Raw genomic sequence first — 14,477 nt, forward strand, 5'->3', positions numbered from 1 at the left:
CTAAAACGTTGATGTTGCTTTGCCCGGGGCGTGGGCCAAGGATCTTCGGTATGGTAGACGGATCACGCTACCATCACATCACGGCGGTCGCATCCAGATAAGGTCATCAATTACTTCGACGAGGTTATTATTGCAACCAAATCTGTCGATGAAGCTTTGAAAATTTTGCAAGATTCCTTGGGAGCAGTTAAACGTTACGGCCTTACGCTGAGGCCAACAAAAAGTACATTTCTGGCAGAGGAAGTCCAATTTCTTGGACATGTGATCAATCGTGACGGTATACGACCAGGTGAATATAAGACGAAGGTTATCGAGAAATTTCCGGTTCCGTCTATAACTGGAAACTTCCGTAAATTTCTAAAAAGTTATCGTATTGTAGCACGACCGCTTACAGCGTTATTATGTAATATTCGGATGGACAAATTTGCAACCAGACGGCTTCTAGGCACTAAAGGGCGCTATTACCACAAAATCGGTTTTAGCCCTGTACGAAGAGATAAAGTTGCATGAAGTGCAGACATATGCCAGTGTTAAGGGTCTGTCAGGTGTACGAATGCAACGTGAGGATGATGGACTGAAGCTTGTGTTTTACTTTATCAGGCAATATATTGATGCCGAGCGTAATTATGCTAGCCATGAATTGGAAGTTTCAGCGATTGTCGAAACATTGCAGCGATATAGAATGCACTTGACGGAAAAACATTTCAATACGCTGGGGAGGCATAATAGACACGTTTTGGCCGCGGTTTCAAAATCCGAACACGTTTTCGCCTTTGGATTATTGATACCAGGACAAAACGCGTATTTTCATACCTCTTTCAACATTTGTGGAAATGTTTGGGCAGCCGGTAACGGGTTTAAACTGTTTTTGGCGGAGAGCTGTTGAACAGGTACAAAAATTTAGGACCCGTGTTTTTATTCTTAATGTTGGCACAAGTACGCTTCTTCAGATACCACATTCGAAGACTTTTGAATAATTTTCTGTAGGTCCCATATAGATGCACTTTACATTTTTATACGTAATTTGTTCAAAAAAAGTTACCATCACAGCAACCCATATCTGATATTCCGCCACTTTTTTTGCTTCCCTGCGTCGATGTCGATGACAGCAACCCCGGTAATTTTGACATTTCGTTCAGTGTCAAACTCATGTTCCACGCAGGTTCCACGCTAGGTTGACACTTCGGTCAGTGTCAAACGGCAGTGTGCTAGAAAGAGAAGGAAACAAACTTGTGAACCTGTACTATGACTCCAGCGAAAAACCAGAAAAAACCCAAATCGCAAGAGGTAGTTGCAGTCCGTTTATGAAAAAACCACAGGAACAAATGTGATTTCTCCTCGTATATCAAAAAAAAAAAAAAGAAAGTAAACTAGGTTTGCTTTTAGTTTGTTAATATAAAAGTACAATTTTTTTATTATATTTGTGCATTTATAGAAATTAGATGATTTGCAGCGAAAAACCAGAAAAAACCCAAATCGCAAGAGGAAGTTGCAGTCCGTTTATGAAAAAACCACAGGAACAAATGTGATTTCTCCTCGTATATCAAAAAAAAAAAAGAAAGCAAACTAGGTTTGCTTTTAGTATGTTAATATAAAAGTACAATTTTTTTATTATATTTGTGCATTTATAGAAATTAGATGATTTGCAAAACTTTTTGTGCACACTAATGGAAGTATAAGTGAAAACATGAGTTGGCGGCTTGCGGACTCAGTTTCTCTCGAGGGGGTTCGGTATAAAAGGCAGTGATTAATATTAAATTTCAATGGTGTTTTATTTCAAAGGAACATGCAGTGAAAAAAGGAGGTAGAGTTTAAAAAGCAAACATGCAATTGCTACAATGTTACCTTTTAGTATACACGGGGACTCTGCGTTCTGGCGGTGTGACGTTTTTATGTGGTTTAAAAACTTGTAGCTTTAAGACTTACGAGCGTGCGTATACTGCGGCTGCTTCAATCCAAGTGACCGAGTTCCATCCCACACGTTCCGTTTACCCCCTAAAGCTAACAGGCCTTTGGCGGAGTAACTTAACGAAACGTCACTTTTTCCCTTAGTATGTGATAACGGCCGTAACTAATAAGCGGTTTTGTATCAGTTTACATTAGGGTGGCCGGCCCTTAATTTTCCTTTGGGGTTAGCCTGCTGGCCTAAACAAACAAGAGTAGAATGAAAGAATAGTGAAATTTCTAACATGATTTATGAGTTGCTAGAGCGTAACAATAGAATTATGGCGAAGGCTATAGTTAATGCTAACAAGTTGAGCGTGGTGAATAACTAAATTGTTTTAACATTATTGCAAGTATTATAAATTGTTATAATATATTGTAATTCAAACCTTATGCTACAATATCATCGCATACTTAGCGTACGTAAAATCATATAAAAGTTATATGAATCGATTCATATGTATCAGCCGCAGTGCATAGGCCTATTTTAGTTAACAAATATTAGTCTATTTGTTTATAATTAATAGAAACATTTTTTGTAAATTCAAGCAACCTCTCAAAATATGGAATTTATCTTTCGTGCACAAAAGCGCACCATCTGTAGGACCAATTATGTAAGTGCTCAATTCAAACACAAAAACCTACATATTATGTAACCCCGCTGAATTCGAAAGCTGCGTAGTTGTGTTGTTCATAACCTTCACCTACATACAAATATGGTTTCCCCATTGTTGTCACTACCTATAGTGGCCTGTTCCAAAGTCCTAAAAAATTGTTCCAAAATAATTTGTAGCGTACAAAAAAACCTTAAATAGAATTAATTTTTGACCGGCCCATTTTTTGTGCCAAATTTCGCTTACACGTAAATACATAGGTCTTTATTTAACAGATTCTTAATTTTTATTTTAGTTGCTTTCAAAAAACATGAAATCACATATAATGAGTTAACTTTTTTTGAAACTAACTAAATTTATTTATAACAATAAATGGCAAATTTGCCCGAAAACATTTTTGCATTTGCAGATTTAATCCTCATTTTAGATAAAGTACAAAAAAATAAATAAATTTGCTCCAAAAATTTAACATTAAATTTTTTATATTGCCTTTTATGCTAATTTATTTTATTTTATTATATATTCTTTTATTTCAACTTAGTTTATGAACACACCATTAAACAAACATACATAAATATGTACAACTGAGCCCGAGTTTACAAAGCTTCTCATTCGCAACGAAGAAGAACTTTACAAAAACAAATCTAGATGTCACACAAACTAATATAGAGACAAAATGCCTCAATTGTGTTGTTAGTGTAGAAATGAGAAAAAACTGAATTAAGCATGAAAACAAATACCAGCAGGATGGCCTAGTGGTTAAAGGCTACTGCAGTTTCACCATGTGATTCACTGTTCGAATCCCGGTGAAACCTTTGATAACATTACAAAATTGCCTGATGATGTTTACGATGGCGGTTTTTGAAATGGGTCCATCGCAATATGCCAGTAAATGTTTCTTTCTTTTCAGTTGTTTTCGTGAATAATTTATATATTTTGCTTTGTTGTATTTTGGTATTATATCGTCACAGACGATATTTTGTGGTATATATGGTTATATATATTCATGAAATGGAGAGTTTACAAATTTAATATGAATTAATTACGTACATAGATCTCAACTGGAATACCAACATAAAATATCCGAACATTAGAATCTTCATATTTCCACAATGATAACATTAAAACCCGGAAAAAGTCCAAGTGCATTTATTACGTTGTTATATGGAACTGTTTATTCACTTCACTTAAGGTTTTTTCACTTTAAGCACTAAACGGTAGAAAGTTAAATTTTTTTTAGTAAGCTCTGCCTTTTTTCCCTTTACATAATTTTTTATATATTTATTTTTATTTTTTATGAAAGTATCCTAAATTTTTTCGAAATTTTCATTTTGTGTCACACTTACATATTACATATATGTGACCCGGCCTATGAAAAGGTGGCTTATGACTCAAAAAAGAAATTGCGAGAAACAGCTGTTAAAGACAAGCAATGCATTTCTTCAGTTTCTTAGTAGTTTTCTTTTTTTTTCCTTTTCATAGGCCGGGTAACATATATTTATATAAAATTTAACTCGGTAAAGCGCCAATTTCATACCTAACGGGTGCTGTGAAATAGGCTAAATTCCTTTAGCACATTTCTTCGTTTTTAACCAAAAGTTCGTGTTTTTTGAATTAGGACACTATTCAAGTAAATGTGCGATATATGTATATGTAGTTTATATGGGTGATATAGACCTACTGGGAAACCGAGCACCCAAAACTAACTTTGGTAGCGCGCCAACGGCGTACCTCCCGGGTGGTGTGGAAAAAGCTAATTTTCAATTCAATTTCAAGTCATTTTACCATAATCTTATATCAATTTCATTTGATTTTACATATGTTTTATATTTTTGTTTAAGGAGCTCCATACCAAAACGTCATAATTACATTTGAAACGTTTGTAGAAAATTTAAGAACATGCAATCAAAAAGTATAACGTCTTAGATCAAATTCAACATTTTAATGAGAAATTTAATTAAGTTAGACCAGTTTATTTCCACTCGCTGCTCAACTATTAACGCATTATTTTACTACCCTCAACACTGGATGCATAGACTGAGTTCAAAAAAAAAAAAGAACAAAAAAAAAACAAGTTGATCGAATTTCGACCACAGGCGATACTAGTATTAAGTATTCCAAAAACATGAAGATATATTCGAATTTTGCTGAAACTTCGAAAAGACAATTTATTGCTTTCTTGCTATATGTCAAAATGTTACTATATGTCCTACTTATTTTGCTATTGCTGTAAAAGGGATTATGTAAATGAACACATTGTGCATTGACCAAATAGAGTAAATTCTAGATATTTTTGTCGATAATATAACAACAAAAACAAATACTAGAGTATAAATTCATTCATTTAAATTCATCGGAATACATAGATCTATCGGTGATTCCGTTGGGGCTTCCTTATTCCGAGAATTTCGATAAAGTTATGTCCATTTACTACAGAGATTCAGGCTTTTTTTATTCACCTGAGCCACCTTCCTCGTTTTTTCATCTGCGCCACAAAAAAAAAAAAAACAAGTTCCATTAGTAGAAACTCCTCAGAGGTTAAAGGTTATTAATTTCCCTCCCCACAAAGAGATTGAGTGGATCCATTTGGACTACAGTTCTTTTACAGCTGCTGTTTCGACAGCCTTTGACGGGATATAAATGCAGGACCCGAGTGATTGAGAAGGACCATTAGTCCATATGCCTATTGGCACGGCATTGGTAAAAAATTGAAATTGGTTTGGAAGGTTGAATTCTATTTTACTTGAGCAGATTTGTATTGTGAAGTCAATTTTCTTTGCTATCAAAAATGCTACAACCACCTATAGAGTCTATGTTGATTGACTGTAATACAAACTATTGTGTTTAGAAGAATATTTTTCTTAGAAAATAGAGAAAAGTAGTATATTGCTATTGCAATTTGCAAACCCACAAACTAGTATAGATACAGTATTTGACCATATACCGCTAAGAAAGATATATGAAGGAACTTGTACTAAGAGTTTTTATAATGAATTGCCTTTTCTTCAAGTGTTTAATCAACAATTGAGGACATTCAAATGTAGGTTAGTGCTTTTTCATGAAAGCACCTTTAATATGGCCCATTGGCAACACTTATTTAGAACGATGACAATTTTCGGAACAGGGATGTTGAAATATTTGTCATTTGCTTTTATTATTATTAAATTTTTAGGACAATTACAATAAAAACATGTTTTCTTTGTGCTTTATTACCATTTAAATAACGAAAAAACTGGTCATCACGGTCAATAGTTAAATGTTTGTATTGATATTTTGAAGTGGCTTTAATTAAATGCAACCATGTGATATTTGAGCGTGTTTTGTGCATGTTCGATATTTTTCATAATTGATTTGTACTAGAAAAGTGTGTGCACACTCAGCAAAAGCTGCATTCATTTGAATGCTTATTCTGTGTTGAAAAATTTTTGTTTTTCATTCAATTACGTCATTATTTCATCGAATGAGTTAAGGAGTGCAATCTTTTCTTACGCTACTGAATGAAGAATGGCTTAACTTTTAAGCCACATTCCTTAACAAGGAATGAATGAATGAAGAAACAGCATTCTTAAATCAATGATTTAAAATTTCAAATTATTGCACAGTTTTACAGCTCTGGTAGCGAGTAACATACTTTGTCGAACGCTTTACTGAAATCGGTGTATACACATCGGTGTACTTGTTTTCTCTTAACCCATTTGTGGCATGAGTTGTAAATTCAAGTAAGTTCGTAATTGTTGATGTTCCTTTAAAAAAGCCATGTTGGCAGCCGGCAATCGAAGTAGAAATCGGAACTGTGAGCTGACTGGTAATAATAGCTACAAATAATTTTGGAATGGCGTTAGTATTAGACCTACTCCCACTTTTATAAAGAGATTTAATAAAGGATTCTTTCCATACTGTTGGAGAAACAATAAATAAATAAATATAATAAATAAACAAATTTTCTCAGAAAACATGTTGGAATCCTATCAGGGCCATATTTGAAAGATTCTTTTAAGTTTTTCAGATAAAACAAAACCTCTTCACGAGATACAGTCGGTGCGTTAATTGAGTTGTTTACATGAAGTTCAAAGGGTTATTTGTGTCTATCAATAAAGGTGCTTGGATAGCTATTTTTGAATAATATATTCTTTATTTTCTTCATGTTTTCTTCAATGTACTCTTCATCACTAAGTAGCGCTACTTTTCTTATCATACTTGTTGCCGTGTTAAGGTTTTGCTTCCAAGGGTGGTTTGACCATATGTGCTCAACCCAGGAAACACAAATATCAGAAATTGGTCCACATATAAATATAAAATTGATATCTTTTTGGATTTGAAAATATATTGGAATTCATTCGATATTTGGGAAAAAAAATTAAAAAAAAGATACAAAAATATTAAAATTACAAGGTATAATCGAAACAGCTGTCGCCTTGTCCGTCCTGATATCACGTTGTTTAAATTTTTCCCAAATTATTAAATAAATTATAAAATTAAAAAATTGCTTCAAATAAATGTTTTCATACATTTAGAAAAGCAATATGGGCAATCCCCGATTATTAAAATCATATATTTTTTTAATTTACATTAATTTTTAAGATGTGTATATTTTGGAAAACAACAATACACATATGGGGAGTGTTGGGGCATTGCGGACAGTATGTAGTTGTCCTTTTGATTTTTTTTTCTTCCTTTCGACTAAGTTTTTTTTGATTCAGAGTAGCATAAAACGCAAGCACGTCGGATGCTTTTATTATTATCATCTATTCTTTTTGTGAAAATATGTTTTGATTGCGATACAGGCTGCGGGGATGTGAGATCTAGTAGGTCCTTAGCAACGCGTTCACGAAATGTTCGTATATTAATGTTTTTATTCGTAGCAGCTTTATACACAGTAAAGGCATTTACCACGGAAAGTCCGAGTAAAAGTTCAATTCCCAGCTTTCGATACCATTTTAACCCTTTTCGAAGGGTATTTGAGTAAGAAGCCATTTGGCGTTTATCTTTCCACTTCAGCACAACTATACCATTGGCATCTTCTCTAGCCACTACTTCGCCCTTCTTTATAGGAGCAACCATAACTTCTTTGGGGAAATGTTTCTTGTTGGCACGGGGTGTACCGACAACATGTGTTTTTTGATCTAGCATTGCACGAGCCAATTCATAGCTTGTGTAAAAGTTGTCTACATATAAAGTTCGACCTTCACCTTTCAACTCAATGATCAGATCCTCGCAAACACTTTTTGGCAAACCGACTTCTCTCAATCCACTTGATGACATTCCGGAGTATATTTTCACTGGCCAGGTGAATCCTTCGGTAGAGCACAGCTTAGAAAGCTTTATACCATAAGGATGAGCTTTATTTGGTATATATTGTCGGAATAATAGCACTGGTTTACAGCCAAAATGCACCAGAGACGCCTATGTTTATAGAAAATTGTATTACCTTTTAAAAGCTTCAAACCGTTTTGAAGATATATATGATTAATTGGGTACACAATTATTTGTTTTGGAAAAAACCGTTATTCGTAAATATCTCAAAAACGTTACCATAGAATTAAAAATAACCTTAATTTTCTGGAATTTGTGATCCAGTGTAGTCTGCCTCGCCATGGAATAAGGGTCTCATCAATTACTATGTTTTCAGTGCATGAAACTAAGCAAAGGTTGAAAGCGATTGCGTGACATTGTTTTCCACGGAATTGAAATGTTGTAGAGCGAATCTTTGGACCAATAGTCTTTTAAAGATCCGACTTTCACCAAACCCATCCAAAAAAGAAGGCCAAGGAACTTCTTCATTTCAAAATCTGTTGTTGGTATCCAATTTTTTTCGGGATGATCTGATAACAATAGCTTGACTTAAAAATTCTTCCGCATACTTATTTGTTTCTGATACAATTAATTCAATAACGCCGTTGTCAACAAAAAGGATAAATGCATCCAAACAGGAAATATCTGTTGGAATACACTGTTGTAAGCCCGATCGTCTAGTGAATGTAAAAGTTTTCTGACGAGAACTAAATTCAGCCCAAATGTTTGTTTCGGAATAATCGACTACGTTTGACAATGATGTTGGTTTGTCCATGTCCTCAAATATGTCCCAGTCGTCTTCAGTATCGTAAATATCAATGTTATTAGCAGAGTCAGTGTCCGAATCGTCTGGTAACCAGTTCTCACCAATCAACGAAAAATCATCATCACTTGTTTCCAACGCTTCACGTATTTCATGTTCTCTAAGGCTTCGCTTCGCCATTTTTCTAGTTCAAATAAATCTACAAAAATAAAAGAAAATAAAGAAAAATAAAAATAAAGAAAACAAAAAAAATAAAGAAAAATAAAAATTAAAATAGCACAAAAAAAAAAATAAAAACAAATATAATAAAAATTGAAATAAATGTAAAGGAAAATGCGTATAAAGAAAAAAACTTAAGAAATAGCAAAAAATAGCGTCGCACATTTTCAAAGCGGCAATTAGATTCAGTTGTTTCGATCTCGTAAGCTCTTTCTAACTAAGAATGGTAAACATATTCTGGTAAGACCTGGGAATTACACCAACTCAAACAAAATTTAGATATATCGTCGACATAAGCTAAATCTAAAACCTGTCCAAATTTGCTTGGGATAACATTTATCTGATGAAGACAAAGGTACGATATTTCATCTAAAAACTCAATGTACGCCACTTTTAGAAGGAATATGTATAATTTTATGGTCAAACGTACTTAATGAGATATGAGGCAAGTTAAAGTCGCCCAAAACAATCATAAAATCGGAAGTTCTAAACTAGCCGTTTTAAGCAAGGCGATAGGCTGCATATATAAGTATAAATGGATATTATCTATGTGGATTCAAATGATACTTAGTTTCAAGTATCTTGCTTGGCTTAATGCCACAATAGTCCTGGAATACCTTCAGGTCATTGAGGTGTGTGGCAAAGATTTAAATATCCACGTGCTAAACGAGAAGTAACGCGAATTCCATTGAAGTAAATTCAAATTCTTATATGCGGTATAATGCGAGTGTGGCAAGTTTTGTGGGCAGTGTTTATAATTTTTACCTCTTTGAAAAGTAAAGTACCAAAATCATGGGGGACTGACCGCGATGGCAACTACGGGTCGGCTTTCCCAAACCGTATGAGGGCAACTTCAACGAGTTCAACAGCTTCTAGCGACTCGGCGGGGGTCAGTACCAGTATGGCTGCGACGGCAGTCGCGCCGGCAACGACGGATATCGGAGCGCCTGCTGCTACTGTGCGCCCACAACACGCCAGTTCCGTAAGCTTTCTACCTATGACCGCAACAGGGATTTCGCGATCTGCTTTCTCAGGGAAGACGGAGGCGGCAAAGGAGCCTCAAACCGGGAGAGCGACCGCGGAGGAAACTTCGGGTCTGAACTCTTCCAGGGACTTCGGTCACCGGGATAAAAAGCGGGCCGCTAATGTCCTTAAAAAGGATGAAGGGGTACCGCTGGACTCGCTGTCACAGAGTGCCTGGAACGCGGTGGAAAGGGCCCAACCCCTGCTGCCAAATTTCCAAAGCACTCTCGGGCCGGCTGCAAACAGCGCTACCCCCTACAAACGCCAAAGGTCGGACGAGGATATCAAACCTCCTCCTAAAAGGCACCAACTACACCCTGGGGCAGGTAAGCCCAGCTTTGCCGAGGTGGCCAAGGACAGGATCCTGCAGCTGCAAGGCTGGGCCCTGTCTATCCCGGGGCTAAGATAGAGGTCGTCGACTGGAAGGATATTCCAGCCAGGCCAAGGACAAGAGCATGGGTTCCAGCAACTCCAGCTGAACCAGAAAGAATTCTCCGGATGCTACAGGTCATGAACCCGGCTCTCCCGACGCACGACTGGAGTGTAATCCGAGTCGAGGACGCTGTTGGACCGAGGAGGCAGGTCATCTGGGCCCTCAATAAGGATGCTCTCGAGCACCTCAGTAGGAGCAATGGGAGGGTGTATTACGGCATCGACGGGGAAGAGGCCGACGTTACGGTGGTGGAGGGAGGCGAGTCTGAATCAACTCACACTGAGGGTGCTTCAGATAAACCTCCACAAGTCTAAAGCAGCCTCGGCTGCTCTCATTATTCGCCTTTCTAAAGGCGACTGCGACGTGGTCCTCATCCAAGAACCCTGGGTGAATAACTGCAGGATCGGCGGTTTGGGGGCCAGTGGGTTCAAGCTCATCCGAGCTTCAGCAGAAGGAAAGTTAAAAACTGCATCCTGGTAAAGTCTGAGCTAAACATCTTTCTTTTACCTAAATATAGCAATGCCGTAGTCGTATACGGTCAGCTTGGCAGTTGGGTACACTGGCATAACAATGGCATCTGTGCATATGCCGTATGATGTTGAGGAACCTCCTCCGCATAGGATAGTGAAAGATCTGGTGGCCGACCTCAGCAAAGGCCACTTAATTATCGGAGCGGACGCAAATGCCCATCACGTCCAATGGGGAAGTTCCGATATCAACACTCGTGGTGGGTCACTTTTTGATTACCTTTTAACAACTAACCTGGTTGTTTGTAACATTGGTAACGAAACAACTTTTATTACTAAAAATCATAGAGAGGTCATAGACCTCACCATTTGTAGTGAAAGTATGTATGGATGTGTAAAAAAATGGCGTGTTTTAGAGGAACACTCCTTCTCAGACCACCGCTACATCGAAGTTGTGATTGACTTTTTGGTAGAACAGCCCATCGTAAAATGCAACGCGCGTAATACGAACTGGGAAACCCACAATTTTCTGATATCTAGGGACCTACAGGAATTGCTCCTCTTCAACGGAGCAGCTTGAGGTTCTGGTAGCGACCTTTACAACGGCACTCTCTAATGCCCTCGAACAGGCTTGCCCAGAGTCAAAACCACGCGGAAAGCGCAAACCCCACTGGGGGCCCATGACCTGGACTTCGAAAATCTTGCAGGACACAGTATAACAGGGCAAAAAGGCTAGACAATGAGCCACAATGGCTATTATACAAAGACAATTTAAGGGCATACAGAAAAGCCCTAAGACAGGCGAAGAGAACTTCGTGGAGAAACTTCTGCACAGGAGTAGAAAGCGTTAACAATACAGCAAGGTTGCGATGCTTGCTTTCAAAATTCTAAACAGCAATGAGCCTTTTGCGGAGGCATGACGGTACCTGGACCAGCTCAGAAGGGGAGACTCTAGAGCTGCTCCTGGACACACATTTTCCTGGAAACCAGAACTACCCACCAGAAGTACCTGTAACAAATCTGGCCGTAAATATACCCACAACGGAGGAGAGGGTCATGTGGGCAGTAAAAAACTTTAAACCTTTTAAGGCTGCCGGGCAGGACAGGATTGTTCCCGAACAACTCATTAACTCCTTAGAGGTAACAGCCGGATGGCTATTTCATATCTATTATGCCTATTTGGCTTTAAATTTTATTCCGCATGCATGGAGAAACGCTACGGTCATCTTCATTCCCAAGGCTGGTAAGCCTCTCATTACGAGCCAAAGGACTACAGAACGATTAGTCTCTCGTCCTTTGTGCTAAAGGCCCTAGAGAGGATCATAAGTGATTTCATCACGACCACTATTGATAGCAAGCTCATATCCGTCTATCAACATGCCTACATCAAGGGAAAATCCACTGAGACTGCGCTGCACAGCCTAGTCTCTACTATAGAAACATCCTTGATCGAAAAGGATTTCTTTCTAGTGGCCTTCCTTGATATTGAAGGAGCCTTCAACTACATAAGCCCAGACGCCATCAATAACGACTTGACGGATCTGGGCGTAACCAGGTCCCTCGTTGGACTAATCGATCAACTACGCAGGGGAAGGAAAATACTTTCATCCATGTGGAAGTCTGATAGAATACGCTATGTCACAAGAGGCACGCCTCAGGGCGGGGTTCTTTCCCCGCTCTTATGAAACCTCACGGCAAGGTTGTGGCATATGCGGACGACCTAGCTATTGCTTATAGGGGCAAATTCCCCCAAACCTTGTGTGACTTGATGCAAGTAGCACTGTGGGAGGTTTGCTCGTGGGCCTCCAGATACGGACTCAGCATCAATTCAGACAAGGTGAAACTTGTTCTATACACTAAACGGTACAAAATACCACCGTTAACTCTACCGAAACTAAACGGAGTGCGCCTTAATCTGGCCGATAGGGCTAAAATCCTAGGCGTAGTTCTGGACAAAAGGTTGAACTGGAAAGATAATATTATCCAGCGTCAGAAAAAGGCGTATATCGCTTTATACACGTGTAAAAGAACCATACACTGAGAAAAAAAGTGCACTTTAAAATTAAATGTGAACACTTTTAAATTTTATTAAAAGATTCTTTATGGGGAACACAAAAAAAATATTTTGTAAAAGTGCTATTTTTAAGTTTTTTAATTGTTTACTTTTAATTTAAAAGTTAAAATTTTTGTTTTTAATGTATAATTTTTAAATTTAAAAATGTTAACTTTATTTTATAATGACAAATTTTATATTTTAAAGTAAAATATATTATTTATAATATAAAAGTTTAAAAATAAAATTATAACGTTTATTTTGAAAGTGTTAAATTTAAAATGTAAAGTGATCAATTTGCAGAAAAGTGTTAACATTTACATTTAAAGTGTTGACTTTATAAATCAAAGTGGCACTTTCTAATTAAAAGTGTTCACTTTGACATTTAAAGTGTTCACTTTATAAATCAAAGTGGCACTTTCTAATTAAAAGTGTTCACTTTGAAATCTAAAGTGTTCACTTTTTAAATCAAAGTGGCACTTTCTATTTAAAAGTGTTCACTTTGACATTTAAAGTGTTCACTTTATAAATCAAAGTGGCACTTTCTATTTAAAAGTGTTCACTTTGACATTTAAGAATTTAGAAGTGTAAACAAGATACAAGAATGACCAGTCAGGGTAAAATTATACCGGAAAACGACTTGCTGAGAATTTTTGGCAACGATATCCAAATTAATGAGCAGGGTGATTTAACGTACACGTGTGTTGAAGAAGAAACGGATATCCTTAATCTGCTAAAGGAGTTTGATCTGGAAACACTTTTTCTTGGCCTAAAAAGTAAGTAAAAATTCTTCGGCAATATTAACACTTATGCATTATTATTAATGTTCCTTAGATGCTGGAATAACTTTTCGAAGCTTAAAATATTTGTCGAAAGAAGACATTGCGGAAGCAGTAAAAAATATTGGTCTTCGAGCAGAGTTTAGAGAAAAGTTGTTTTTCTGGCGCAAGTTAAAGGTAAATATAATATTAATTTTGAAGCTTATTTGCGACGTTAAGCACGTACATAGATACAATTAACATTTCAATATTACTACGTTTATAATTTAGCAAACTTATTTTTTCAGTTTGGAATAGAAGACGAAACGTTGAGCCAGACTTCAAAAGTTGTTGGTTGGCTAGAAAACGCATTTGGATCACAGGTAAGAATATACAGTAAAAGGTTTTGTATTAAATTTTATGATAAATTGCATTGCAGCCCCTTTCAACATTTTTAAACAATAACTCAGCCGGAAAACAACTTATTCAATATTATGAGGAAAGGGCATGTTTTACGAATAAGCAACGCGATGCCCTCATTAAAATAATTTTAGAAGATGTCATGTTAACAAAGACAAAGCTTAGACCAGAACACTTTGCTAGTATTGTGGAAGAAATAATTGGTTTATTTCCCAATGAAAAAGAGTCCCAGGTATTATTAAAAACGATATATTTAAAAGAACATATTGTAAACTGATTTCTTTGAGGATTATTACTACATTCCTCGTCAAAGAAAAAAAAACCCCTCAAGCAAGCTCTATTCCAAATATTTTAATTTAAAGGCAAAGATTAGAAAGAGTAGTCCATCTGCGGAAAGATCTCTTTCGTGTGAAATACGTGATCCATTAGTAGAAGAAAATGTTGAAGTTGACGAAACGCTGTCATTATGTTTAAAAATTTCGCTTCAAAAA

General features: G+C 36.7%; 1 protein-coding gene and 1 pseudogene across 5 annotated transcripts in view; both read left to right on the top strand.

Annotated features, from left to right (window-relative positions):
* LOC137237028 (xylulose kinase) overlaps positions 1–14,477 on the top strand; it is a 1,135,242-nt gene that overhangs the window by 1,055,265 nt on the left and 65,500 nt on the right. The gene's annotated exons all lie outside the window — the stretch shown is intronic.
* LOC137237030 (uncharacterized) lies at positions 13,377–14,341 on the top strand (annotated as a pseudogene).

This window comes from Eurosta solidaginis, chromosome 1 (assembly GCF_040869045.1).
Source record: "Eurosta solidaginis isolate ZX-2024a chromosome 1, ASM4086904v1, whole genome shotgun sequence".
Classification (NCBI taxonomy): Eukaryota; Metazoa; Arthropoda; class Insecta; order Diptera; family Tephritidae; genus Eurosta; species Eurosta solidaginis.